Source organism: Mastacembelus armatus, unplaced genomic scaffold, assembly GCF_900324485.2.
Source record: "Mastacembelus armatus unplaced genomic scaffold, fMasArm1.2, whole genome shotgun sequence".
Taxonomy (NCBI): Eukaryota; Metazoa; Chordata; class Actinopteri; order Synbranchiformes; family Mastacembelidae; genus Mastacembelus; species Mastacembelus armatus.
The window spans coordinates 1,082,244-1,109,805 of record NW_022872939.1 but is presented as its reverse complement, the minus strand read 5'-3'; the positions used below and the strand labels follow the sequence as shown (position 1 = coordinate 1,109,805).

General features: G+C 41.4%; 1 protein-coding gene and 1 pseudogene across 1 annotated transcript in view; one reads left to right on the top strand and one right to left on the bottom strand.

Moving 5' to 3' along the window:
- LOC113137743 (NACHT, LRR and PYD domains-containing protein 12-like) overlaps positions 1 to 27,562 on the top strand; it is an 884,868-nt gene that overhangs the window by 665,003 nt on the left and 192,303 nt on the right. The window lies entirely within an intron of this gene.
- LOC113137738 (zinc finger protein 208-like) overlaps positions 1 to 27,562 on the bottom strand; it is an 852,137-nt pseudogene that overhangs the window by 758,012 nt on the left and 66,563 nt on the right.

The following is a 27,562-nucleotide window of genomic DNA, read 5'->3' as shown; positions in this document are numbered from 1 at the left end:
ATGGATTCCCAGGGTGGCAGAGTAAGATCAGATTTTTCTGCAATAATGGGGCCCACGACAAAAATCCAGTGGGGCTCACTATTGGCCAGTCGTTCGCTTACCCCTTTTTAGAGGGCCAGGGACAGAGATATGTCTATTTGGTCCTCGGAGTGGATGTTTCTGGCGCTGATCCAATGGGCGTCATTAAAATTAATCTGGTAGACCCTCCTCCACTTAACCAGGCCCACATCACGACACCGGCAGTTCCATCAGGTAAGCCCGCACCTGACACAAAAATTGGGGTACCAGGGACAGTCCTGGCGTTAGATTACAGTAAAATTACCACTACTGATGTAGTCCAATTGGCAACCGGGTATGGGGATAAAAATTTATGGTTGGATTGGTTAATTGGTACAGTTAAAGAAAGAGGGATGGGGGATTGTGTGACCTGTTCTGCACCCAGACCACTTCTTTTTACAGAGCTGGCACCTTTGTACCCAGATGTTGACCAGTGGGGCTTCCACTGTATGTTGGCACTCACTAAGGAGGCCTCACCCATTAAGTGCACTACCTTAGCAGCAATCTTTCCATCTATTTTGAATGATACCAGGGCACAGACTTTCACTCCGAAAGCAGCTAATTACACATGCTTTGTTTCTAGTCAATCAGGAATTCCATTGGGCCATCTGCCGGTCTCATGGTGTGGGAGTCATGGGCCCGAGGTGACTTGTACTGGTTCTGTGGTGGAGGTAGGTTACACGTCCGTTTACCCTCATCTTGGCAGGACACCTGTGCTATGGTTCGATTAGGGGTTCCAGTAGCACTAATTGGGCATGTTAATAATGCTTCTCAGTTTCCCCTAGGTCTCACTCACTCAAGTACAGCGACACTCACCCAGAGACGACGGCGGGGCGTCCTCCTCTCTGGGCAACGTATGCCTGACTTTGATCTCACCCAGGGCAGCCCCACATACATTGACGCAATTGGGGTTCCAAGGGGGGTACCTGATGAATTCAAATTGGCAGACCAAGTGGCGACAGGGTTTGAAAATTTACCTATAATCTCGGCATTCTTTCCAGTCACCCCCAACAAAAATGTAGACCGCATCAATTATGTACATTATAATCTGCTACGATTAACTAACATTACTAGAGATGCGATTGAGGGCCTCGCAGAGCAATTAGGTCCCACTTCCCTAATGACGGTACAGAACAGAATGGCATTGGATATGTTATTGGCTGAAAAAGGGGGTGTATGTTCTATGTTTGGGGGTCAGTGTTGTACTTTCTTAGACCGCATCAATTATGTACATTATAATCTGCTACGATTAACTAACATTACTAGAGATGCGATTGAGGGCCTCGCAGAGCAATTAGGTCCCACTTCCCTAATGACGGCACAGAACAGAATGGCATTGGATATGTTATTGGCTGAAAAAGGGGGTGTATGTTCTATGTTTGGGGGTCAGTGTTGTACTTTCATTCCTAACAATACAGCTCCAGATGGATCCGTTGCTAAAGCTCTGGCACGATTGCCCTTTGGATGATTGGTTCAGTCGTATTTTTGGTAAATGGAAAACTGCAATAGTTTCTGTTCTTCTTTCTCTCACTGGGATGGTCACTGCTCTGGTATTGTGTGGCTCTTGTTGTATTCCCTGTATTAGATCTCTTTGTCACAGACTCATCGTGACTACCATTCAGGGCCAGCAGGTGGCTCACCAGCTGCCACTGCTTACTTCAAAAGGGGAGGCGATGGTGTCTGAGGAGGAAGACGTCACGATGGCTGTGCAATAAAATTTCCATATTTGTGGGTTAAAGGGGGAATTGTGTGAATTATTACTTCTATTACATAACAGCTTAACGTATAAGGCAGTATTAGATTACTTTCATCATATTATAGCCATGAACTTGTTTTTCAGTAATTGCAAGGTTTCCCACAGGATGAGAAATAAATTAGACATAACATCAGATAGGATGTGCCTGGTGCTTTTGTTGTTGAACTCTGTCTTACAGGGCAGCTTGACCTCTGCCAGGAGGCATAGCAACAGGGGATATCTCGGGACATCCCAGCGTTCTCAACCTATGGGAGAAGAACACGCCAGCTTCCTAAAGATTGCACATTTCATTCTGTAATATTATCACCGGGTTAAGGGAAAAATAGTCAGTCAGACTTCGTGCCCTGACAGAGACTGTTATTGGCTAGGGAAAGTTTGACCCAGAGCTCTGTAACTGCTTTATTCAGTGTGTTTTATTAAACGGCTAATTTGAAACCACATTCATCTCCTCCGTTTCTTTAATCAAACGAACACGCGGACCTGAGGGAGAAAATTCCAGTTCCAACACTGTGAAGACCTCTAGAGCCTCCTGATGGGGGTTGGTTGCTGCTGTGTTCTTTGGGCATCAAAATGATGCAGAAAAACTAGTCCATGCATTTGTTTCCTCAAGGCTAGATTACTGTAACTCATTACTATCTGGATGTCCTAATATCTTAATAAAAAGCCTCCAATTAATCCAGAATGCCGCAGCCAGAGTCCTGACAGGAACTAGCAAGAGAGATCATATTTCTCCTATATTGGCTTCTCTTCATTGGCTCCCTGTAAAATATAGAATAGAATTTAAAATCCTTCTTCTCACATACAAATCCCTTCATAATCAAGCTCCTTCATACCTTAAAGACCTCATAGTACCATATTATCCCAATAGACCACTTCGCTCTCAGAGTGCAGGCCTACTTGTGGTTCCCAGAGTTCTCAAAAGCAGAATGGGAGGCAGAGCCTTTAGCTATCAAGCTCCTCTCCTGTGGAACCAGCTCTCAGCCTGGGTTCAGGAGGCAGACACTCTCTGTACTTTTAAGGCTAGACTTAAAACCTTCCTCTTTGACAAAGCATATAGTTAGGGCTGGCTTCAGGCAACCCTGAACCATCCCTTAGTTAGTTATGCTGCTATAGGCCTAGACTGCCCGAGGACCATCGATGCACTGAGCTCCCCTACCCTAACCCCCCCCTTCCCTTCCCCTCCTCTCTCTTCTCTCCTCCCACCTCATGTATATTCCACCATTGAATGTCACTAACCTTGTGCTCTCTCTCTCCCCTAGTTTGTGCTCTCTCCCTCTCTCTCTGTTCTCTCTGTACCTTCTGCAGGTGTCCCTGGTCCTGGAGCTGTTTATCGCTGATGTGCAGTTACTGGCCCCACCACCTTACAGTGTCTATTTGTTGTTTATTGTTGCTGTTCTTTTCTCTCTGCTCTATCCACTCACCCCAACCGGTCGAGACAGATGGCCGCCCAAACTGAGCCCGGTTCTGCTGGAGGTTTTTTTCTTCCGTTAAAGGGAGTTTTTTCCTCTCCACTGTCGCCAAGTGCTTGCTCATAAGGGAATTGTTGGGTTTTTAGTTTTAGTTTTAGTTTTTGTAAAGTGCCTTGAGATGATTTGTATTGTGATTTGGCGCTATACAAATAAAATTGAATTGAATTGAATTGAATTGAATAGTGCAAGGGATGCTCGATGCAGGAATCCTGGTGAGATCCCCAGAGGCTCAGTGTAACACCCCCATATTTCCAGTCAAGAAAGCTGATGGAAATAGTTGGAGGATGATCCAGGATTTGAGGGAAGTCAATAGGGCAGTGGAGAGTAGAGCACCATGTGTCCCAGACCCTCACACCCTGATGAATCAATTAAGACATGAGATGAAATGGTTTACAGTAGTAGACCTAAGCAATGCTTTCTTTTCTATACCAGTGCATCCAGACTCACAGGGATGGTTTGGTTTCACCTTTGAGGGAAAGAAGCTTACATACACTAGGTTACCTCAAGGCTATGTAGATAGCCCCACAGTATTTGCTTCTGAATTAGAAAATTGCTTATCTACATTCCACATGCCTCCACACAGCCAAATTTTGACTTATGTTGATGATATCTTAATTGCATCAGACACCCAGCAACACAACAAAGACACTGCAATAGCACTGTTCAAACACTTAGGAAAAACAGGCAACAAAGCATCCCCAGAAAAATCACAATGGGCTGCCTCTGAAGTTGTATTCCTGGGTCATAAACTAACACCAGAAGGCAGAGCCCTGACTGAATCCAGGAAAGCAGCTGTTCAACAAGCCTGTAAACCTATCACTAAGCAACAGATGATGCAATTCTTAGGGCTATGTAACTATTGTCGACAGTGGATTCCAAACTATGCTCAGGTGACACAACCCCTGTTAGACTTAATTTATGAGACTCCAATGGCCATGAAGCAGGAGATAAGGTGGACTCCCGAAGGCGAGAGGGCTTTCAGTGAGTTAAAAGGAAAACTAGTGACCACGCCAGTTTTAGGCCTGCCAGATTATAGTAAACTTTTTGTCCAGACAGTAGACTGTAAAGGGAAGTTTATGACTTCAGTGTTGACTCAGCTGTCAGGAGGAAAACAGAAACCAGTAGCCTATTACTCTAAGAAGTTAGATCCTGTGGCTTGTGCCCTGCCTGCCTGTGTCAGAGCTGTGTGTGTGGCTGCAATGGCAGTACAGGCCTCAGCAGAAGTGGTACTTTTTCACCCACTTACACTGCTAGTCCCACACTCAGTTGACTTGCTTCTGACAGAGACCAAGATGTCATTTTTGTCACCAGCTAGACATCTGTCTGTCATGGCTCTTTTAATGTCTCAGCCACATTTGACCATAAAAAGATGTTCTACACTTAACCCTCTGGGGTCTGAGGGGGTTTTTGGGGCCTGGACAAATTTTGACATGTCCTGACATTTGTGCTTTTTTCAGTGTTTTTTAAACATATTAATGTCTAAAGTCTGATAACACTGTAATCAGCACAAAATTGGCTACAATAATATGTGAGCTTCAAGTTTATACATTATTGTGTTTTTGAGAAAAAAGTGTTTATGCATGGCTAGTGAAAAACTACAATTTTTTACTCACTGAAATAAGACCATAAAACACAAACACATTGGTTCACAAGACTTTGGAGACCAGCATGTTGTAGGCTAAAGTGTTTACTTCAGAGTGCTGTGAATGTCATCTTGTTCACACATTCACAGTAAACAATACACTGATTTAAATTTTCTAAGACACTTTTTGTCCAGAAAGGCCATATGCAAGAGGGTGTGTCTGAGGATGAATAGTCATGTGATTTACCTGAGAACACAAAAGACGCACTGAACGTCCAGACAAAGGCGCGCATAATGAGCCTTTCAGTCAATGTAGATGGGACGGATTAGTGCAGTACAATACAACACAATGAGGAGCCAAACGATCCTCATTTGAGTTAAAATCAGTGTTCTTACTCTGAGGACAAGCTAAACTATTTGTCTCTGTGAAGAATGTAAGGAGCGCCGCTTCATGTGCGTAACGCGCCATCATCCAAACGCGCCGAAAAAGTGAGTAAATTCTATGATGAAGTTTGATATTTTGTGTCATTTCTCGGGGGCGTGCACATATTTACCTGGTTCACCTGAGATTATTTACATGTGAACAGTGGACAGAGTACAAGGCGGGACCGCATTACCTGTAATGAGGTGAGACAGGAAAAAACGGCCTTCTCCTTACGTTCATACGGATTAAATAAAAAGTGATGATTTGTTTTCGACTTGAATTGTTTCACTCAAAAGAAAACATTTCAAGCTTTCTAGCCATATAATTCTTATTTTTATGAGGCAAGTATTCGCTGAGATTCTGGTTGTTTTATTTACGCGTCTGTGAAGAGAAATGGCAGAGACAGAAAAGTCCGAGAGCTTTATTTTTATAATTCTTTATTTAAAAAAAGCACAATGTTTTGTTGTTATTATGATGGTATACCACTAAAACTAGACCCTTTACAGATTTGAATGATATACTTCTTTTATCTGTACGATCAGAATTGACGGAGTAATTTAAGTTTGTTTCGGCCTTATCAGAAAAAGATGCGTCAAAACGTGCCGGCGCGTGCGTCAACCCCAGAGGGTTAATCCATCTACCCTACTGCCCACAGCTGAGGAAGGCACACCACATTGCTGCATTACAAACACTGAAGAGATGTGCAAGCCTCGTAGTGATTTGAAAGATGTTGCCTTAGCTGAGGGGGAAGTGTGGTTTGTAGATGGCTCCTGCTTTAAAAATGAGAAAGGAGAAAATATGTGTGGGTTCACTGTAGTGTCACAACAGGACGTTTGTGCAGCAGGTCAGCTCCCCTCACATTTCTCAGCACAGGCTGCAGAGATAATTGCTCTAACTCAAGCATGTAGACTAGCAGAGGGAAAAAGTGTTACAGTGTATACAGATAGCCAATATGCTTTTTTAACGCTCCATTTCTTTACTGCACAATGGGCTCGCAGAGGAATGAAGACAGCTGGAAGACAATCAGTTAAACATGCCTCCCTCCTAAAAGAGTTATTGCAAGCTGTTATGTTACCAAAGCAGATTGCTATCTGTAAATGTGTTGCACATACACAAGGTACAGACTCCGTATCGAAAGGAAATGAGAAGGCAGATGTAACAGCAAAGGCAGCTGCACAGGGACAATTCGGCAAATGTAATCTATATATTATAGAAGACGTGAAACAGCCCATAGACCATGAAGTACTTTCGGACATGCAGAAAAGAGCCCCACCAGTTGAACAACAACTCTGGCTCAAAGAAGGAGCCACAATAGAGCAAGACCTTTTTAAAATCAAAGACAAACTTTGCCTACCTAGAAGTCTTTATCATACAGCAGCTATTTTGACACATGGGCCTTGCCATGCAGTGGAAAAGTATTTCCACGCACCAGGATTTAATAACTACTCAAAACATTTTTGTAAATCCTGTTTGATTTGCGGTAAACACAACCCATAGGGAAATCTCAGACCAAAGAGAGGGAGATTCCCCAACCCAGACTATCCATTCCAAGTCATTCACATGGATTTTATAGAGTTGTCACAATGTCAGACATATAAATACTGCCTTGTTCTGATAGATGCATACTCTAAATGGGTTGAAATTGTGCCCAGTAAAAATGCTGATGCATTAACAGTGGCCAAGGCACTGTGTAAAAACATTATTCCAGATCATGGGATCCCACAGCGAGTTTACAGTGATAATGGTCCACAATTTGTGAATTAAGTCGTTACACAATTGTCAAAATACCTGGGGTTCGAGTTAAAAAAACATTGCTCATACCACCCCCAGAGTGCAGGACTAGTTGAAAGAACTAATGGCACTATAAAAAATCCATCGAGCAAACGGGGAGGACATGGGTAGAATGCCTCCCCCCTGGTAAAAGTGTACATGAGGGTCACGCCAACAGACAAAGGCCTGACCCCGTTTGAAATCCTTTATGGGAGACCTTTTACACTTCCCATTTGTGAGGATGTGTGTGAAAAACCTCAAGGAGAAACTACTCTTGCAGAGTGGATGAGTAAAATGTTAAAGACCAAGGAAGTTGTGAGTGCAAATAATCTGCCAGATGACCTTTTGTCTCCACAGGGGCAGAGGGTTAAACCAGGAGACCAAGTGCTGATAAAGGTCATAAAAAGGAAAACCTGGTCTACACCTAAGTGGGAAGGATCCTATACCGTGATCCTGACCACACCCACAGCTGTAAAGATCCAAGAGAGACCCACGTGGATTCATCAGAGCCACTGCAAGGTACTGCGACACCTGGTGAGTGTCGAGTAGAGGTGGAAGTCGGCCGGTATCAAAACACTTGGCCGCTGAAGAAAACATCTAATCCTCGCTCCCAGCTATGGCACCCACTGCCTGCCCTAAAGGGTGGGAATGTGTCCTATTGCCAGTATGGCTCTGCCTGACCATACTGGTAATCTTCCTCACAGTGGCAGATCTAGAGACTATAGCGAACAATAATTTTACGAAGGAGCACAAGAAAACCTAGGGCCAAACGATGGACACGCACTGACCTCACAGACTGGCATTGGATACAGGAAATGACCGGAATGCCCCATCCGTTTAAGACTAATATGTGGTATAGATATGCTGCCCATGTGGCCAGAGCAAAAAACCGAACTGGATGCTACATACTCATATGAAACTAGTAATGCCTTTTATTGTTGTTTTAATACTGTTTTGCTTATTTACTACATGTATTCAGCCATGTATTCAGTCAATGGTTACCAAAATGTTCACTCAAGCCTTTGTGTCCTATACTCTCCTATAAACAATTCTATTGGAGGAAGAGGACCGAGTGTAAAAGAGATGTGAATGTTTTTCTTTTATCTATGTAACGTTTTAGGTAGCAAGCCATAAGGTGAGGTTTTTCGCCCAGCCTTGCTACATACTTACCTATATGTATTATTCCTTTTTGTTCTAGCATTAACACTGTTAGTTTAGGACCTATGTGATTTCCTCCACTCCCTCTGTAGTCAGTCATGGATGATGGCGGCTCAGAAAATCTTATGAAGTTGGGTCAGCCTGATGTATGTTTCACAATGACAAACAGGAGGGAAATGTTGGGGTCATGAGGTCAAAAGTTTAAAGGTTGCCATTGTGGAACCGATTTGAAGACAGGATGTTTGTGTAAGAGGTCTGTTTCTCCAGGTAACCCACATGACCTTATGACCTTTGCATCCTGTGTCTGGTTTGTTTCTCACTATACAAATAAAGGACTGCTGAGTGAAAAGAGAAGGAGAAGGGTGAAAGTCGCATGGGGGAGAGAAGAAAGTCTCTTCTCTCCGTCTGCAACTGAGGCGTTTGCACTTGCAGAGCATATACTCGGTACAAAGTTGTCGTGTGTTTCATTGCCTTCAGGAAAAGAACCATGTCAGTGTAGCGTAAACCTGACAATCACGTTTGCCTAACACGTGAAAGGTCCCTCGTTCAAAACCAGGCAGAAACATTGGCTGTTGCATCTCAATTTCAGAGAACTCAGCCTGAGCTTACGAAACATAGCTGTGACCCCTTTGTAGCTCAATTTAATGTGCTGAATTACTAAAGGCTTAGCTGGAACCCTGCATCAATACAACCTGCACTCATTGTCCTCATGCATGTGGTTGGTGGTTACTGTCTTTCAAAAACTAGGCAGTGTGAGCTGTGCTTCCATCTATCCCTGCTCAGCATCCTCAGAGAAGCTCATGTCAAGGAGTTGGAGTGCAGGACACTGATCAAAGACATTGTGGAGTGGTCTCAGCCTAACCACCTGCTCCTGAATGTGGACAAGATAAAGGAGCTCATCATAGACTTCAAGGGGGAGGACACCAGTGGAGCCCATCACCACCTAGGGCCAGGAGGGGGAGCTGATCAGAGGACGAAGCCAAAGGCATCTTCAGTGTGTGTTACTCCTCTTTTCTGACCTCATTTTCAAACGGGTCCTTGTCCGAATTTTGACACATGACAACCACATTTTGGACTATCTCTATAATTTAGCCCATGATAAGAGTGGTAATTGATCCTTGGTGTACCTCGCCTCCTGCCCAGATTGGCTGAGATTGGCTCCAGCAACTGCCCTCCTACTGACATTTGAAAGGATAAGAGCTAAAGTTAATTGAGGAATAGATTGATGCTGGATTAGCTTTTAGTTGGAACCATTGTTATCATCGCAAATGAACACTGTAACCAGCAGTATAAATTATAACATCATCTTGCAGTGGTTGAAAAAAACCTACACAAATAGGAAGGCAAATCAATATTAGTACTGCAACTGAACACCACAGGTTAAGAAACAGTATTGTCTGCATTGGAGAGACATTTTCCACCAATGGAAAATCTATCCTTTCAGCAGATTTCTTCACACTTGGAACAGATCTAGAGGTTGGACCAATACAACATTGCAATTAAACACAGCCATGTATATTAGAAAAGGTTATGCATATGAGTCTGACACAAATTACAGTAAGGTAGAAAATAACAGGACTAAACGGGGATGAATTGGTGGATGGAAGTACAAGCTTGTGGGTACACTTGATTTTCTAAGTAAACCATGATCTGTTGACTGTTCTATCATTGGCTGACCGACATCATCAGGATTCTACTGCTTATCGCAAGATGCAGCTGAAGCAAAGCTCAGTATATTTAAATGATCACAACCTAATGTGGGACCTGAACCCACAATCCTGAGATTAAAAGTTTTATGCTCTACCAACTGAGCTAACCATGGTCCATGTGGGTAATCTGAAACACTGTGCTGTTTCCAATTGTGACACATGCCACAACCACTTTTTCTTGACACTAGTTTCATGTATCAGCTCTGTGATAGAGTGGTGCAAATAGTACCACAATTAAACACTGTCATGTATATTGGAAAAGGTTATGCATACCTAACCTGTTATGTTAGATTACAGAGAAGGTCAAATATAATCTTTTTAAAGAAGAAGAAAGTGCATATTTCTGGACTATTTCTTTACCTCACACAAAGAGTCTGCAGTCAACTCTGGGATGAGCCATACTCTGCAAATTCCTTCCTGCCAGAGCTATTTTCTGAAGCTCTTTGAACACAACTGCCTTTATTTGTCTGTCCTTGACACACATTAGAGGCACGAAAGCCAGATGGACCCAGTGGGGCGAGCACTGACTTCAGACTTGCTTGGGTTAAGGTGTCAAAGGCAACAGTTCAAACACTATACAGATTTAAGTTTAGTGGTTCATGTGTATTTAATGCACTTCATCCAGATATGCTTCTGACTACAAGACATTTCACATGATGATAATATTGGGTAATGGTATCAGGTTTTAGCTCCAAAATAACATTTATTCTTCACAGACAGAAATAAACTGAAACATTTACTGAAATGCAAAAATATACTGTCAAGCCTGAAATTATTCATACCCCTGGCAAATTCTAACTTAATGTTACTTTTATTCACATGCCACTTTTTGTTCAAATGTAAATATAAAATTAGTAATAATTTTTTCCACAATGATGCCTCTTGTACATCGTCTTATTTTCATCTGGGAGATGCCTCTGTCATTTCTAATCAAGCAAAAACTTGCTGGTTGAACAAAAGTAACTTTATGTCAGAATTTGCCAGGGGTATGAATAATTTCGGGCTTGACTGTATATAGGCTGAAAGAAAAGAAAAGGGTATCCTAGTCCCTTTTCTCTGTCTTACTACTCTCTGCTCTGGTTCAAAGATTGATTTTTAGAAAACAAGATTGAACTGCTATGTACAGTGGGTACGGAAAGTATTCAGACCCCTTTAAATTTTTCACTCTTTGTGTCATTGCAGCCATTTGCCAAAATCAAAAAAGTTAATTTTATTTCTCATTAATGTACACTCAGCACCCCATCTTGACAGAAAAAAACAGAAATGTAGAAATTTTTGCAAATTTATTAAAAAAGAAAAACTGAAATATCACATGGTCATAAGTATTCAGACCTTTTGCAGTGACACTCATATTTAACTCACATGCTGTCTGTTTTCTCTGATCCTCCTTGAGATGGTTCTGCTCCTTCATTGGAGTCCAGCTGTGTTTAATTAAACTAATTGGACTTGATTAGGAAAGGCACACACCTGTCTATATAAGACCTTACAGCTCACAGTGCATGTCAGAGCAAATGAGAATCATGAGGTCGAAGGAACTGCCCAAGGAGCTCAGAGACAGAATTGTGGCAAGGCACAGATCTGGCCAAAGTTACAAAAGAATTTCTGCAGCACTCAAGGTTCCTAAGAGCACAGTGGCCTCCATAATCCTCAAATGGAAAACGTTTGGGACGACCAGAACTCTTCCTAGACCTGGCCGTCCAGCCAAACTGAGCAATCGTGGGAGAAGAGCCTTGGTGAGAGAGGTAAAGAAGAACCCAAAGATCACTGTGGCTGAGCTCCAGAGATGCAATAGGGAGATGGGAGAAAGTTCCACAAAGTCAACTATCACTGCAGCCCTCCACCAGTCGGGCATTATGGCTTAGTGGCCCGACGGAAGCCTCTCCTCAGTGCAAGACACGTGAAAGCCTGCACAGAGTTTGCCAAAAAACACATGAAGGACTCCCAGACTATGAGAAATAAGATTCTCTGGTCTGATAAGACCAAGATTGAACTTTTTGGCATTAATTCTAAGCGGTATGTGTGGAGAAAACCAGGCACTGCTCATCACCTGCCCAATACAATCCCTACAGTGAAACATGGTGGTGGGAGCATCATGTTGTGGGGGTGTTTTTCAGATCTCATAACAAAACTTGTCACATCTTTCAGTGTACTAGGTACTAGCCCATATGCTCCTTTTGAGCTGATGCCTGTGCTTTTTCAGAGTATAGATGAGGTCCCTATGGAAGACAATTTGCCACATGTAGATTGTACTGAAGATATGGCTGTTTCTGACACAAGGGAGCAGGCCCTTTACACTATGTCTAATCCACTGGCTGAAATGGAGACGTCAGTGTCATCCTGCTCAGTTACACAGTTAATGACACACACTGTTCATATTGCATCTGACGCAAATAAATCAGTGCTTAATAAAGACACTAGCAAAGGTATTGTTGAACAACCTTCATCAGAGATACCGCAATGTATCCACCCTATGCTAGAGTTGTCTAAGCTTAGTAAAGAGAAAAGGAGAAAGTTTAAAAGGAGAACTGGGATGGAAAAACCAAAAGTTGCACATGATAAAAATATGAAAGAGCGGGAAAAGTATGCTACAGATAAATTATACAAAGAACATAAAAAATCAAATACAGTCACTCGTTACAGACAAGATTCTGAGTTTAAACAGAGGCAGAGGTTTTACATGAACCGTCGCTACTCTCAAGATTCTGAGTTTAAACAGAGCCGGAGGTTTTACATAAACCGTCGCTATTCTGAAGATTCTGAGTTTAAACAGAGGCAGAGGTTTTACATAAACTGTCGCTACTCTCAAGATTCTGAGTTCAGGCTCAGACAAAAGGCTTATGTTACTAAGCGGTATGCAAATGACCCTATATTTAGATCACACCAAAAACAAGTAATGAAACGTCTTATGCAAAACAAATACAGAAAAACCTCTCGATATAGGATCATGCATAACATGTTATGTGCACTGAAAATAAAGCAAAAGTACAGGCAAATGAGACGACAACATAAACAGAGCAATGACAGTGTGATTAGAAAAGCCATAGAGGTTTTTCAGTCCCAAATAAAAAATGGGCCAACATATGTTTGTACCGTTTGTCATAGAGCATTGTTTTCAAATCAGGTAAAACCTTGCAATAGGACAAATTATGTTAAAAACCCAGATGTTTCTGAAACTTGCCTCACAGGGATGTACGTTCATGTTTGTAGTAACGAATGCCAAATCTCACAACAGTGCACAGTACCAAATGAGCGAAAGAGAGAATGGATATGTTATACTTGCCATGATCACCTTAAGAATGGTAATATGCCATCCATTGCCATGGCTAATAATTTAGAGCTTGCAGCTATTCCAGCTGAACTGTGTGATCTAAACATACTGGAGAGGCATCTGATTGCCAAATGTATAGCGTTTGCAAAAATTATTCCACTTCCCAAAGGTCAACAAAGAGCCATTCATGGCAATGTGGTCTGTGTCCCCTCTGAGGTGCAAGAGACAGTCAGTGCCTTACCTAGACTGAGAAGTGAGTCTCAAGTGATGAGGGTGAAGCTAAAGAGGAGATTGAGTTACAAAGGACACCAGATTTTCCAAACTGTGACTTGGACAAAACTTGTGAAAGCATTGCTTAAACTAAAAGAAATCCATCCCCAGTATGAAGACGTAACAATAAGAGATGAGGCTCAGTTATGTGACCCAACACTTGAGGAGGATAATGATGACAGTGATGAGGATGAAAAAAACATGGATGATTGTGATTATAACGAGGAACATTGATGGAAATTGACAGATTTAATAATGATGGGCTTTGCGAGGCACAAAGTGATCCTGAAAACAATAATCAAAGTATGCACCATCAGTTACATGACGACGATCAGCCGAAGGAGCAGTTGGATAACGTGCAGAAGGAAAGTGAGGAACCTAATGGTGGTATTGCTCTTGAGTCATGTCTTCAGCCACCTGATGTTTCAGAGGAGATACTAAATTTTGGCGAGGGAATCTATTCTGTAGCCCCTGCTGAACGAAACAAACCGGTGAGCTTTTTCAAAACACCTAAACTGGAGGCCATGGCTTTCCCTGTTCAGTTTCCCACTGGTGAGAATACACTAGACGAAAACAGACCTATTAGATTAACACCCTGCAGTTATTTCAAAACTAGGCTCTGCTGTGTCGATGATCGTTTTGCTAGAGATACAAACTACTTGTTCTTTGCTCAGTTTGTGACTGAAATACATCTGACCACTTCCAGCATGAGAATACAGTTGCGTAAAGGTAGGCCCTTTACCAGAGATGGCCGCAAAATAAACAATGCCATGTTACAAAATAAATGTGAGGTTGAAAGACTGGTGCGTAATAAAGATGCAGTCCGATTTATGATGCCATTGAGAGGCACCCCAGCCTATTGGGAAAAAACCACTAAAGACCTCTTTGCCATGATCAGACAGTTGGGAACACCCACATTCTTTTGTACATTCTCTGCTGCTGAAATGCGTTGGAAAGAGGTTATCACAGCCATTAAGACTCAGCAAGGCGAACAAGTTAATTTTGATGAACTTGACTGGTCCTCCAAGTGTGAGATATTGCGAAGCAATCCTGTCACAACAATGCGCATGTTTGACAAACGTGTTGAGGCTCTGTTCAGAGAGTTGATCCTGTCTCCTGCACAGCCAGTTGGCAAAGTGGTTGACTACTTCTACCGGTTGGAATTTCAGCACAGAGGAAGCCCACACATACATGGTCTCTTATGGGTGGAAGGTGCCCCTGCGTTTGAAGAAGACTCTGATCAGACGGTGTGTGATTTTGTGTCCAAATACATTACAGCTGAACTTCCTGATCCAAACACGGAACCGGAACTGTACAAAAAAGTCACAGAAGTTCAGACGTCACTCCAAAACATGTGTTAAAAATCTTGGCTCTAGCTGCCGATTTGGATTTCCAAAACAACCTTCCCCAAAAACCATGATAATAAGACCCTCAGAAAATGTTGATCCAGATAGAGAGTTAACAGCAAAAACAAAGCTCAGAAACCTGAGTAGGTTGCTTCATGAATCTGAAACTGCATCTCTGAGTTTAGAGCGCATTCTTGCTATGTGTGAGCTCACTGTTGATGAATACACACAATATTTGTGTATGACAGTCTCATCCAGTGCAGTGATACTGAAGCGTGAGCCAAAAGATTGCTGGGTAAATGGATACAATCCATATCTCCTTGAAGCCTGGGATGGATATTTTGATTTGCAGTTCATTCTCAACCCATATTCCTGCATCTTTTACATTTGTTCTCAAATCGGAACACGGTTTAAGTGAGTACCTTAAAACACTAATAAAAAACTTGCATTATGAAAGTGTCAATGAAAGCGAGGAAATGAAGCTAATTATGCAGGCGTACTCCAAAAAACGAGAGGTCAGTGCCCAAGAGTGTGTGGCTCATGCTTGTGGATTACACATGAAACAGTCTTCACGCAGTGTAGCATTTGTACAGACAGATGACAATGCCCTCAAAATGAGTTACCCCCTCTCATTACTAGAGAACAAAACACCAGTCTGTTAAAGTGTGGATGACCAGTTTGACTGATAAGTATAAATCCAGACCTGAAACACCAGAGTTTGAAACAATGTGTTTGGCTGATTTTGCTGCCACGTGTAGAAGTGTCTATGGAAAACAAGTTAAAGGTAAAAATGTTCTGCCACTATTGAATGGCATGGGATACATTCAAAGGAGAACAAATGGTAAACCTGCTGTCATTAGGTATCACCGTGTTTCTCAGGAAAAATATCCAGAGGAGTTTCATGGCACATTGCTTAAGCTTTACCTTCCACATCGTTCAAAGGCTCAGCTTAAAACCTGCAACTTCCCTACTTACCGGTCCTTCCATGATTATGCTGCTGTTCACCTACCAGGTTCAGAGCAGCCTGAACGCGTGCGTGACATTGTCAGACGAAACAAAGAGAAGTACAAAAAACATAGACAGGACATTGAAAATGCCATTGAAGAGTATGAACAGAATGGTGGCCTGAGAGATGAATGGTGCAATCTTGCTCCTGAATCTGAACTACAAAGGTTAGAGTGTATTGAAGAACTTAAGGCTAAACATATTGAAAATGACAGCATACAAGAGGATGTGCCAGACTTTCAACCTAGATCAGAAGCAAGGTCAGAAGCTGCAATCGTGAGAGAAGCCCCTGAGATGGACCCAACATTGCTACTGCAGATGTATTGGAATTTGAACCAAAAGCAAGCATCTGTTTTCTATGCCATAAGAGACTGGTGCATAAAACGTGTGTCTGGTTTAAATCCAGAACAGTTTTACTTTTACATTAATGGTGGTGCTGGAACAGGAAAGTCACACCTTATCAAATGCATCCATGCAGAGACATCGAAAATACTGAGAAAACTACCAAGAAATGCAGAGGAAGCAGACATATCTAAACCTACTGTTCTACTAGCTGCATTCACTGGAACTGCAGCATTCAATATTTCAGGTACAACACTGCATTATCTCCTTAAGCTGCCAAGAAGTTTAAAGCCTCCATTCCAGGGTCTTGGCAATAAATTAGATGAAGTCAGGGCAGAGCTTTCAAATGCAGAAATACTGATCATTGATGAAGTGTCCATGGTCTCAAAGTCTCTCTTTGCCTATGTAGATGCAAGATTAAAACAAATCAAAGGAATTCAGAGACCTTTTGGTGGAATGTCAATTCTTGCTGTTGGAGACTTCTATCAGTTACCACCTGTCAGACAGGCTAAACCTCTATGCGTATATGAACCAATGCAGATTGACCTGTGGCGAGACCATTTTCAGATGATCACACTGACTGAAATTATGCGTCAAAAAGATGACGTAACTTTTGCTGAGATGCTAAATCGAATCCGTGTGAAAGAAAAGTCAGATGCATTGTCAGAGGAAGACAGAGCTTTGCTTTCACAGACTATCACTGACTCAGAACATTGTCCAAAAGACACACTGCACATTTATGCTACGAATAAACAGGTTGAAAAACACAACTCTGAATCATTAGCGCTATTTCACTCTGACATCATCAGAATAGATGCAGACGACTATAAAAAAGATCCCAAAACTGGTAGAATGATGAGACAAACTATCCTTTTTCAAGGGACCAAAAAAGAATTACCTGATACAATAAATGTTGCCATAGGTGCTCGTGTGATGCTCACCAGAAACATCAGTGTGCAATCAGGTCTTTGCAATGGAACATTTGCAAAAATAGCAAAAATAATGACAAGTGAAAATACTGGTGGCCCACACATTACTAAGCTTGGTCTAGAATTGTTCAGTGACAACGTGGCAAACAAACAGAGTAACACGGGTACAACTGATAATATTGTGTTCATTCAGAGAGAGGAGGAGAATCTGAAGCAAAAGGGTATAGTTCGAAGGCAGTTTCCTTTAAAGCTTGCATTTGCATGTACAATACATAAGGTACAAGGTATGACGAATCCCTCAGCAGTAGTTTCGCTAAAGCACATCTTTGAACCTGGCATGGCTTACGTGGCCCTTAGTAGAGTAACCTCTCTTAGTGGACTCCATATTCTTGAGATGGATGAGAGAAAAATATTTGCCAATCCAGAAATTACTGCAGCCCTTGAAAACATGACAAAAACATCTTTAGAACAGGTAATGCCTTTGTTTCATATCACTGCCTCATTAAACAGACCAGATGCACTTATTGTCATCCATCACAGCACAGAAGGACTGCCATCTCATATTGGAGACATCCAAAGTCACCATGAACTGCATCTTGCCGATGTCCTTTGTCTGACAGAAACCCATTTAACCCTCTGGGGTCTGAGGGGGTTTTTGGGGCCTGGACAAATTTTGACATGTCCTGACATTTGTGCTTTTTTCAGTGTTTTTTAAACATATTAATGTCTAAAGTCTAATAACACTGTAATCAGCACAAAATTGGCTATAATAATATGTGAGCTTCAAGTTTATACATTATTGTGTTTTTGAGAAAAAAGTGTTTATGCATGGTTAGTGAAAAACTACAATTTTTTACTCACTGAAATAAGACCATAAAACACAAACAGAACATTGGTTCACAAGACTTTGGAGACCAGCATGTTGTAGGCTAAAGTGTTTACTTCAGAGTGCTGTGAATGTCATCTTGTTCACACATTCACAGTAAACAATACACTGATTTAAATTTTCTAAGACACTTTTTGTCCAGAAAGGCCATATGCAAGAGGGTGTGTCTGAGGATGAATAGTCATGTGATTTACCTGAGAACACAAAAGACGCACTGAACGTCCAGACAAAGCCGCGCATAATGAGCCTTTCAGTCAATGTAGATGGGACGGATTAGTGCTGTACAATACAACACAATGAGGAGCAAACGATCCTCATTTGAGTTAAAATCAGTGTTTTTACTCTGAGGACAAGCTAAACTATTTGTCTCTGTGTGGAATGTAAGGAGCGCCGCTTCACGTGCGTAACGGGCCATCATCCAAACGCGCCGAAAAAGTGAGTAAATTCTATGATGAAGTTTGATATTTTGTGTCATTTCTCGGGGGCGTGCACATATTTACCTGGTTCACCTGAGATTATTTACATGTGAACAGTGGACAGAGTACAAGGCGGGACCGCATTACCTGTAATGAGGTGAGACAGGAAAAAACTCCTTACGTTCATATGGATTAAAAAAAAGTGATGATTTGTTTTTGACTTGAATTGTTTCACTCAAAAGAAAACATTTCAAGCTTTCTAGCCATATAATTCTTATTTTTATGAGGCAAGTAGTCGCTGACATTCTGGTTGTTTTATTTACGCGTCTGTGAAGAGAAATGGCAGAGACAGAAAAGTCCGAGAGCGCACCCTGTCAGCTTTCTTTATTTAAAAAAAGCACAACGTTTTGTTGTTATTATGATGGTATACCACTAAAACTAGACCCTTTACAGATTTGAATGATATGCTTCTTTTATCTGTACGATCAGAATTGACGGAGTAATTTAAGTTTGTTTCGGCCTTATCAGAAAAAGATGCATCAAAACGCGCCGGCGCGTGCGTCGACCCCAGAGGGTTAAGAGGATCACTTGTTGGTAAAAGTCTCCATTTAGAAGGCTACAACATGTTTAAACGTAACAGAAACGTTTCGTATGCGAACTACCCTCACATGGCCAACAAAGATGGTGGTGGGGTCGCTGTCTATGTAAAAAACCATATCCAAGTTCATGAAAAGCGGTACTTGCACAACACTACTGATATTGAATTTATCGTCATCAAGGCTGATGGTCCAATCAACGCTCTGATTGCTGCTGTCTATAGGCCTCCGGACTACAGAATTCACCCATTCTTATCAAACCTGCAAAGCCTCTTAGAATCGTTAGAGATCATGGATCATCATCTCATCATAGTTTGTGGAGATTTCAATGAAGATCTGTTGTCCAAATCAAGGAAGCCAATACTTGAACTGTTTCAATCTAAAGGTTACACGCAACTCATTACCACTGCCACCACAGATAAGAAGACACTCTTGGACCCCATTTTTATCTCTCAGCCACAGCGCTGTGTCCATTCAGGCGTGCTTCATACTTATTACAGTTATCACAATCTCGTGTACTGCATAATTATGGTGGCCGACAAGGGCAAACGCGCTGCAAAACAAAAACGCTGCAAAACAGAAACGCTGCAAAAGAGAAACGCTGCAAAACAGAAACGCCGCAAAAGAGAAACGCTGCAAAAGAGAAACGCTGCAAAACAAAAACGCTGCAAAAGAGAAACGCTGCAAAACAAAAACGCTGCAAAAGAGAAACGCTGCAAAACAGAAACGCTGCAAAACAAAAACGCTGCAAAAGAGAAACGCTGCAAAAGAGAAACGCTGCAAAACAAAAACGCTGCAAAACAAAAACGCTGCAAAACAGAAACGCTGCAAAAGAGAAACGCTGCAAAACAGAAACGCTGCAAAAGAGAAACGCTGCAAAAGAGAAACGCTGCAAAACAGAAACGCTGCAAAACAGAAACGCTGCAAAACAAAAACGCTGCAAAAGAGAGAACACAACGGAAGTGCGCCAGGCCGATAGGGGGACCCCGAACTGAGGGGTGCAATGAACAAAGAACTTTTACAGAGGCGAGAGAGACACATGTAGTGACATAAGTCACGTCTCATTTTGGAGGTTGCGTAATGACGCAGGTTATAGTGTTGAATTGCAAAAGAATTGAATGAGCAACCTCTGATGATTGTTCTCATGTGCTAATATGTGCTAACAATGTTCTGTTACATTTGTTTACTTGATCAAAATGTCATACAACGTGGGGGGGTTGGGAGATCTGAAGGTGCGTTTTCCATTTGTTACTTAACACTTGGCCGTCATCTTTTACAACATTGTACTTTTATAATACTGTAAAACATGACGGCCAAGTGTTTAAAAAATAATAAATGTAAAACGTACTCTAATGCCCGCTAAATTCACAGCCAGCAGACGTTCTTTTGTCACTTTGCTTTATTAAGTTTTTAGTCGTAACAGGTAACAGGCTACTGTTTCAGCCGTAGCCACGCTAACTAGGGATGGGAATATCGACTCTCTGGAATCGATACTTCCATACTTTGGAGTCGATACTTTCTTAAGTATCGCTCGATACCACTCCTAATAAAAAACGTGCAATTAGTTTTCACTTCTGAGAGTTTTGGATGTGTGAAAACCAGCCCAAGCGTATTTTAAATGGTCTTCCGTATCACATGATTATGGCAGCCAATCAGATGTCAGAGCTTTCCAGAGCCAGTCATGCGCTGCAGAAGGAAGTATTACTCTCTCCACTCTGCAGCGTGGAGGGACCTCCTCCGTCTCAGTGCTGGGAGACACGGCAGCATGGAGAGAGATAGAAAAAGAAGCATTGTGTGGTGCTATTTTTCACCCACTACGAAGGGAAATGCTATTTATTTATTATCATTTTATTATTAGCATTTAAACAAGTATTTATGTTCATGAGCATTATTCATGTTGCCATTGCAATAAAGATATTAATCAACACTGTGCAATAATGATTTTCCTTTAAGGTGCAGAAGGTATTGGTATCGTCGATACTGACCCTGTAGTTACTTGGTATCGGATCGATACCAAATTCTGTGGTATCGCCCATCAGTAACGCTAACTCCCCTCACCGAACAGCTCTCTCTCACCCTCCCTCTCTTCCCTCCACACACACTTCTTCCCTCCTCCCTGACCCATCTCCCTCTAGCTCACCCTACCGACTCCCCAAAGAACCCCCTGAAAAAGACAACAACCTATAGCCATTACAGCACCTTCAGATCTCTCCCCCCCCCCCCCCCCCCCGCCATGTCTCCCGACGTTGTATGACATTTTGATCAAGTAAACAAATGTAACACAACATTGTTAGCACATATTAGCACATGAGAACAATCATCAGAGGTCGCTCATTCAATTCTTTTGCAATTCAACACTATAACCTGTGTCATTACGCAGCCTCCAAAATGAGACGTGACTTATGTCACTACATGTGTCTCTCTCGCCTCTGTAAAAGTTCTTTGTTCATTGCACCCCTCAGTTCGAGGTCCCCCTGTCGGCCTGGTGCACTTCCGTTATGTTCTCTCTTTTGCAGCGTTTCTGTTTTGCAGCGTTTTTGTTTTGCAGCGTTTCTGTTTTGCAGCGTTTCTCTTTTGCAGCGTTTCTCTTTTGCAGCGTTTCTCTTTTGCAGCGTTTCTCTTTTGCAGCGTTTCTGTTTTGCAGCGTTTCTGTTTTGCAGCGCGTTTGCCCTTGTCGGCCACCGTACATAATAGACTGAAAAACCATAAACTTAAGTTACAAGTATAAACCAATAATCAGTATGAAACTACACATTACCACTGTATTCATGAATGTAAGTTGGCTTTGTGTAACTTATTAAAAGTAAATTTATTTATGTTTTACAAGCACTTGGTATGATGGGAAAAAGAACAGAAAGTCTTCATCAACAACTTTTACATAGTAAAGCATTAGTCAATACATGAAAGTCAGAAATTAAAAATTGAGAAGGGGGAGGGATCGTCCTTGGCAGCCATGCTGTAACACCTGCTCTGGCTGCTCCAGTCTGTCACAGGCTGGGAGGGAGGGTGGGATGGAGGGATGATCTCACCTCCAAGGAAAAAAGTAAAAAAGGTGTAACTGCCTATTTTTTGAGTACATGCACAGAGAAGACAAAGGTGGGGGTGCTCAGGTAAGCATCACAGATTCATATGTTCTACAGCTGCATGATTCATTTTTGAGATAGAACATTGATGCTTTAGACGTCAAAGAAAATTATATTGTCACTTCAGTACTTATGATAAATTATGATTCTTATTTTGACTGGAATCATGCAGCACTACCACTTTAGATGTGCTTTATCACTTCTACTAAAACCAAACCTAAGTACAATTTCCTAGTACTTCTACTTTGTTAATAGCTGTGTACTTTTTGTCACTTTTTGTGCACTAGTGCCTCACAGATGCTGCAGACATTCTGGAAAATGACCATCAGTCCAGGATGAGCTAAGATGTCTGGCAACACTCCTGAGTTCATCATTATTTGGGAAACAGACCCCTACCCTAAAAAGGAAGACACCACACAACAAAGAACCTTCTTTCCTGCTTCACTACTAGGTATGTATGTGTGAATGTTTTTATATTGAAATGTTCATTATCTTTCTCTGTGGCTGATTTGGTTTCACATGTTATTGGCTCTATCAAAGCTGGATTGGATTCTTGTCATTTTTCAGTAGGCATCTTCAGCAGCACAGCCTGAGCCTGAGATCCTTGTATTCAGCAGTAAATTGCAAATGTTGCCTATGTGATTTTCAGTGGGTCAGAGTGGGTGATAAGTCATAAGATGTCTGGCAACACTCCTGAGTTCATCATTATTTGGGAAACAGACCCCTACCCTAAAAAGGAAGACACCACACAACAAAGAACCTTCTTTCCTGCTTCACTACTAGGTATGTATGTGTGAATGTTTTTATATTGAAATGTTCATTATCTTTCTCTGTGGCTGATTTGGTTTCACATGTTATTGGCTCTATCAAAGCTGGATTGGATTCTTGTCATTTTTCAGTAGGCATCTTCAGCAGCACAGCCTGAGCCTGAGATCCTTGTATTCAGCAGTAAATTGCAAATGTTGCCTATGTGATTTTCAGTGGGTCAGAGTGGGTGATAAGTCATAAGATGTCTGGCAACACTCCTGAGTTCATCCTTTTTAGGGTAAAAGATTCCTACCCAAAAAGGAAGATACCACACCACAAGAGACCTTTCCCTGAGCAATGTTGTGACAAGAGGTAAAGTAGGTTACATATCACAGAAGCAGCATCATTCTGACAGAACATTTCCAACATTTTAATTGTGCTAAAATTCAGTTGCTATATTATGCAATGTCTGTAATGTAAACACTGATAAATTAGATTAGACAATATATTTTATTGTATTGCTGAGACATTTAGATTTGCAGTGATAATTGTCATAATCTTGTATTCTTTGTGCACAAGTGTTTAAGAAACAAACATTTCACATGAATGACAACTGGCAGCAAAAACGGAGATGTGTAGCAACACCACATATATTCAAATTATCTAGGTAAGGGATACTGTATTCCAACAAACAGGTATTGGCTGTTGGTGCTGGTCCACACTAACTAATGTAAAGGTTTTTTCTCCTCTCCGGCAGGTAACACAAGACACACATCACAGAGCTAGTGCTACATTGACCTTGGAATAAGTAAAGAAGGGGAAAGCAAGACCTGAAGACACCGAAGTAAACCTGAAGTGGCTACACCGTTACCATCCATCCATCCATCCATCCATCCATCCATCCATCAATCATTATCTATACCCGCTTATTCTTGACCAGGGTCATGGGAATCTGCTGGAGCCTATCCCAGCTCTCTTTGGGTGAAAGGCAGGGGGCACATCCTGGACAGCTCACCAGTCCATCACAGGGCAAAGGCAAACAAGTCTCACACTCACTCCAAGGGGAAATATGGAGTCACCAATAAACCTGATATAAATGTTTTTGGACTGTGGGAAGAAACTGGAGAAAACCTATGCAAGCACGTGGAGAACCAGTTGTGAACTTGGGCCCTACTTGCTATGGAGCAACGGACACACAGTTACCATTATTGACAATTTAGAGCATATTTTTGAGCTGGAGTCAATCTGTTTCCAGCCTACAGAGATAGAGAGTAGTGCTAATGTTAATAGTTTTTTTTTCCACAGTCATACACATGTAGACAAACATTCAGATGCAGACAGACACTTATGTAGAAATGTCATCCAAACTTGAAACAAATTACATAGTTTTTTTGGCTTTTCACAAATAGACCATTTATAAGCAATATCCTGTCATTGCATACATTTTGCATCCTTCATCCACATTTTCATATGTCAATGCTACTTTGCTGTTTGTTTATACAAAGTTATATTTGTTAAGCTTATAATTCTGAGCTATTCCCACCGTGCCTAGCAATTTGAACCAGCTTCAGCTTTTTAGCAGTGAGTAACGTCCTTTAGCTCAAGCTTTTTTATGCAGCCATCATTTTTTTAGAAATTGCATATTACATATACAGACACACACGGACAGATGTACTCAGACACACATACAAATGAAAACATTCACATATATACTTGCACACAAGCAGTGACACAGACACGTATACACATACAGTGGGTACGGAAAGTATTCAGACCCCTTTAAATTTTTCTCTCTTTGTGTCATTGCAGCCATTTGCCAAAATCAAAAAAGTTCATTTTATTTCTCATTAATGTACACTCAGCACCCCATCTTGACAGAAAAAAACAGAAATGTAGAAATTTTTGCAAATTTATTAAAAAAGAAAAACTGAAATATCACATGGTCATAAGTATTCAGACCCTGTGCTCAGTATTGAGTAGAAGCACCCTTTTGAGCTAGTACAGCCATGAGTCTTCTTGGGAATGATGCAACAAGTTTTTCACACCTGGATTTGGGGATCCTTTGCCATTCTTCCTTGCAGATCCTCTCCAGTTCTGTCAGGTTGGATGGTGAACGTTGGTGGACAGCCATTTTTAGGTCTCTCCAGAGATGCTCAATTGGGTTTAGGTCAGGGCTCTGGCTGGGCCAGTCAAGAACGGTCACAGAGTTGTTCCGAAGCCACTCCTTTGTTATTTTAGCTGTGTGCTTAGGGTCATTGTCCTGTTGAAAGGTGAACCTTCGGCCCAGTCTGAGGTCCTGAGCACTCTGGAAGAGGTTTTCTTCCAGAATTAACACCAAAAAGTTCAATCTTGGTCTCATCAGACCAGATAATCTTATTTCTCATAGTCTGGGAGTCCTTCATGTGTTTTTTGGCAAACTCTATTCAGGTTTTCATATGCACTGAGGAGAGGCTTCCATTGGGCCACTCTGCCATAAAGCCCCGACTGGTGGAGGGCTGCAGTGATAGTTGACTTTGTGGAACTTTCTCCCATCTCCCTACAGCATCTCTGGAGCTCAGCCACAGTGATCTTTGGGTTCTTCTTTACCTCTCTCACCAAGGCTTTTCGCCCACGATTGCTCAGTTTGGCTGGACGGCCAGGTCTAGGAAGAGTTCTGGTCGTCCCAAACTTTTTCCATTTGAGGATTATGGAGGCCACTGTGCTCTTAGGAACCTTGAGTGCTGCAGAAATTCTTTTGTAACCTTGGCCAGATCTGCGCCTTGCCACAGTTCTGTCTCTGAGCTCCTTGGGCAGTTCCTTCGACCTCATGATTCTCATTTGCTCTGACATGCACTGTGAGCTGTAAGGTCTTATATAGACAGGTGTGTGCCTTTCCTAATCAAGTCCAATCAGTTTAATTAAATACAGCTGGACTCCAATGAAGGAGCAGAACCATCTCAAGGAGGATCAGAAGAAATGGACAGCATGTGAGTTAAATATGAGTGTCACTGCAAAGGGTCTGAATACTTATGACCATGTGATATTTCAGTTTTTCCTTTTTAATAAATTTGCAAAAATTTCTACATTTCTGTTTTTTTCTGTCAAGATGGGGTGCTGAGTGTACATTCATGAGAAATAAAATGAACTTTTTTGATTTTGGCAAATGGCTGCTATGACACAAAGAGTGAAAAATTTAAAGGGGTCTGAATACTTTCCGTACCCACTGTACACAAGCATGCACCCAAACACATACAGGCACACAATTACAGACACACACTCATAGATAGGCACACAGACAGACATACACAAACACATTCACAAATATAGAACCACACATGCAGACAAATATAGACACAATATAGACAATCACACACATGCACACATGAATACACATTCATACATAAAGACACAAGATACATATACAGATGTACTCAGACACACACTTGCAAACATGTAAGAGACATTTCTGTTGCATTTTCTATATTCATTATGTGAACTCAGTGTTAGCGCTCTTTTTAAAATATTTATTTATATATTTATGAAATACCATATATTTTTAAAGGCGTATTTTTTTTAATATTTAATATTGTTATGCAGTAGAGGTTTCTATATTAATAAATGAACTGACCTGAAAATACATTTTTTTGCTGCCATTACTGTCAATCATGATGTACCTTGAAGGGCTTAAATTTTGCATTAAACTACATCATGTACATGAGCTCCAGTCTGATTAATATACAGTGTCTTGCTAAGTCCATTTCACACACGAGGCAAACAAGCGGGGTTCAAGAAACTAGTCAGATTTATTCTCATCACTGACAAAAATTTTCTGCACAAAACAATAGACGGGCGATTTAAAAAGCACACATCTGCTTTTCATGGAGGGCAAGGATCACAAAACCATGATCAGACAGGTGAATATAGTAAACAATCAATCCACCTATATATATGTAATTCACATATTTTTACATATTTGCCTGCAAACAGTAACATATATAAAAGGACATGGACACATATCCTATAACTGAATCAACAAAGACTGATGAAATACAATTGAATGATTGGACCTCAGGAAACCCATATGATGACAGTGATCTAGATATAGAAATACCCTGACTAATAATGTAATGTTTTTTTTTAAAATTATCAAGGTCACCCAGACACAACAAGAGAGAATGTGCTGCTCCTGAAATAATGTTGTTCCGTTTGGTAGTTCATGCATGGCATGGAAACAGGAAACATGTTAATTTCACATGTTGATGATGGTTTGAAAAGAAGCCTCTGTCTATACATGGCAGCATCCTACTGGTTTAGACAATGCATGATAGTATTTTTAATGATTGATTAATCTTACTCATTATAATTTCTTTTATTTCTCACTGGATTCTTGATTTTTATTTGTATTCACAGGTTTTCATTTACAGGTTGATTCACAGAGTTCACCAAGGAGCTCATAGATGTCTTGTGTTTTTCATAATCATATCTTATGTTTATGTTGTTCCTGACCCAGTATATTCTGGTATGTGCGGAGCACAAGGGGGCACAGTCTTCTCAAGGTTGTTGGTGAGGAGTATCTGGGAGAAAGGGTCCTTAGGACACTAGGTGTGAGGAAGGGACAAGTATAAGAGAGCATGCCCAAGATGGAGGGTTAACTATTGAATGAGAATATAGGGTTTTGGAATATATCCTTATTAGGGAATGACTTTGTAGTAAATAGGGAAGTAAAGACTTAATTACCTGAATATATGAGTGATTATTTGCATTTATTTT